Raw genomic sequence first — 2,680 nt, 5'->3', positions numbered from 1 at the left:
ATATCCTAATGAATGCTCCAATAATATAAGTAGGAAAGGATGCCAAGTCTTAATGTGTTGATGTCAAGTCCACATCCAGGACCATATCTCAGACAAGAGCTTTTATATGAAGATGTGATTTACTGATGAGAAATTGATTGTCTATTATAAATTAAAAAACTGTTTCAATACATCATTAAATAAACTCAAATAATGTACATGAGAATTCCTTTAATAATAGCTTTCATTTAATAAAGAGCATTTTTACTACAAAACTGGTTTTGAATAAAATGGATTTAAATATCAATATATCTTCCAATAATGCTAGAGAGTAGATTGATGTGAGAAGTACTCAAACAAAGATTGTTTATAATGAAATCATCGTAGGTAGAAAACTAGTACTATAAATTGTTTGCCAAAGAAAGGTAGATTACCAAGTACCCTACACTTGCATATTTGGTTTGATTTTCCCCATTTTCCTCGTAGAAATCCTCTGAAGTACAAATTAGAATTGATGTTTCACAAATTTTAGGTTATGGGTCCATAACCTGCAGAGTCTCTTGTAGAATCCACTCAAACGACTGAAATAGGATACACTGAATGGTTTAACAGCAAATGCCTCAGTTAGTGATAAAAAGTACATGTAGTCTACACGTAATTTAAGACTCTTAATAACATTTGTAAATGCAGATACTTTCTCGTGTCTGTGTATCATGGATGACCAGTCCCAACCAATTAGTTTTGTACTTCAATATTTTAAATTGATTCTATGTCCTACAGCTGCTTATTCCAGGCACTTTATTCTTCTGACAATTCCTTGAATCTGCCAAGCCTATTTCTCTGCCCACATTGTTCTTTCTGCCTAGGACACTGTTTCACCCAAGGGGTTTACACACAATTACTCACCAGCAGCATAACAAAGGGCCCACTCATCCCCTCATTCTGCTTGAGTTTTCTTTTATATTCTACCAATCACTTCCTAATGTCTCCCCTAACAATTACATATATTTGTTTATGTATTCAAAGTCTGCTCATTTCTCTCTAAAATATGTTTACCACTATTTTGAGGAAGAGATCGTTTCTCTCAGTTTGGGATCAGAGATTGTCATGGATTTTAAGCACCCAGATGGTATGACAGTGCCAGTTATGCTGCCTTGTCGGAGTTTGCTGGTTATAACAGGAGAATCTAGATACCTTTGGACCCATGGAATCACACCCAGAAAATGTGATACTGTTCAAGCATCCAAAGGTCACAAAAGTGGAATTATCACCAGTGATGTTGAAGACTTGACTTTAAACAAGAGGGGAATACGGACATCATTTATGTTTAGAAAAGTGAAACAAACACCTTATAATTGTAGTTACCCTTTGGCCTGTGATAGCCAGATGAAAGATACTCCTGCATCATTTCCAGAGAGTAATAAAGAAGCTCTAGGCTTCTTTATTACAACTGGAGCAAGATTATGTCCATCGGGTTTATGAAGAAATTGCTAGGAACTTCAGCAGCATGAGACACACCCCTTGGCCACATATGGTAGAGTTTTTGAAAGCTTTGCCAAGTGGTTCATTAGTTGCTGATATTGGATGTGGAATGGAAAGTATCTTGGCATCAATAAGGAGTTATATATGATTAGCTGTGATCATAGCCAAAACCTTGTGGACATTTGTAGAGATAGGCAGTATCAGGCCTTTGTCTGTGATGCTTTGGCAGTACCAATTCACAGTGGATCTTGTGATGCTTGCATTTCCATTGCTGTTATTCATCATTTTGCTACAGCAGAGCATAGAGTGGCAGCTCTCCAAGAACTTGTTTGACTCCTAAGACCTGATGGGAAGGCACTCATCTATGTTTGGGCTATGGTGCAAGAATATAATAAGAAGAAGTCCAAGTATCTTAGAGAAAACAGAACTAGCCAAAACATGAAAGAGGAAATCAGCAATGATACATCAGTGCAAGAGTTGCTTGTGAAGCAGTTGCCTAATGTAGGCAATCAAGACTCAGCACATTCTGTCTCCTCCATAAATGACTTTCAAGATGGAGGATGTAATTCAAGGAATGTTGCTAATTCCAAGTTGCCTATTCATACTAACAGGACTTCTTTTCATTCTCAAGACTTACTGGTTCCCTGGCACTTTAAGGGAAATCCTGGTAAGGACAAGCATGTTGAGCCATTAGGTCCATTAGGATCCCGTGACCCAGGTCCTGTGTTTCATCATTATTACCATGTATTTTGTGAGGGAGAATTGGAAGCTGCCTGCCAGACTTTGAGTAATATTAGCATACTGCAAAGTTACTATGATCAGGGGAACTGGTGTGTAATTCTTCAAAAGGTCTGATTATCTCTATGAACATATTATATATAGGGAAGAAGTGCTCAATGTTTTTTTAAAAAGTGATATTAAATTACCTATATTTTTTAATTAAAGAGAAAATGTGTGGAAAAGTATCAAAGGAGAGTGCCTGGGAGAAATTTGAAAGTAGAGACTAGTTAGGATATATTCAGTCTACTACTATTGCTGACATCACTTAATCTGTGATGGAGGAACAGGGATGGTTTTTAAAAGTAACTGAAGTAGTTTGTGAAATATTTGGGACCTTAAGGTAAGAGTACAGCATTTTGAAGATAAACTTTTGTTATAAAGTGTCACTAAATGAACTAAATTATGTAGAATCTTAATGAAGTAATCACATAACATTTTA

General features: G+C 36.3%; 1 pseudogene; it reads left to right on the top strand.

The window, feature by feature from the left end:
* The first annotated feature begins 993 nt into the window (after positions 1 to 993).
* LOC147346506 (tRNA (carboxymethyluridine(34)-5-O)-methyltransferase ALKBH8 pseudogene) lies at positions 994 to 2,441 on the top strand (annotated as a pseudogene).
* Positions 2,442 to 2,680: the final 239 nt, after the last annotated feature.

This window comes from Bos grunniens, chromosome 23 (genome assembly GCF_055505025.1).
Source record: "Bos grunniens cultivar Pamir isolate PY7600 chromosome 23, Bosgru_T2T1.0, whole genome shotgun sequence".
NCBI lineage: Eukaryota > Metazoa > Chordata > Mammalia > Artiodactyla > Bovidae > Bos > Bos grunniens.
Note: the sequence above shows the minus strand (reverse complement) of the source record. Positions and strands in the feature narration are given on the sequence as shown.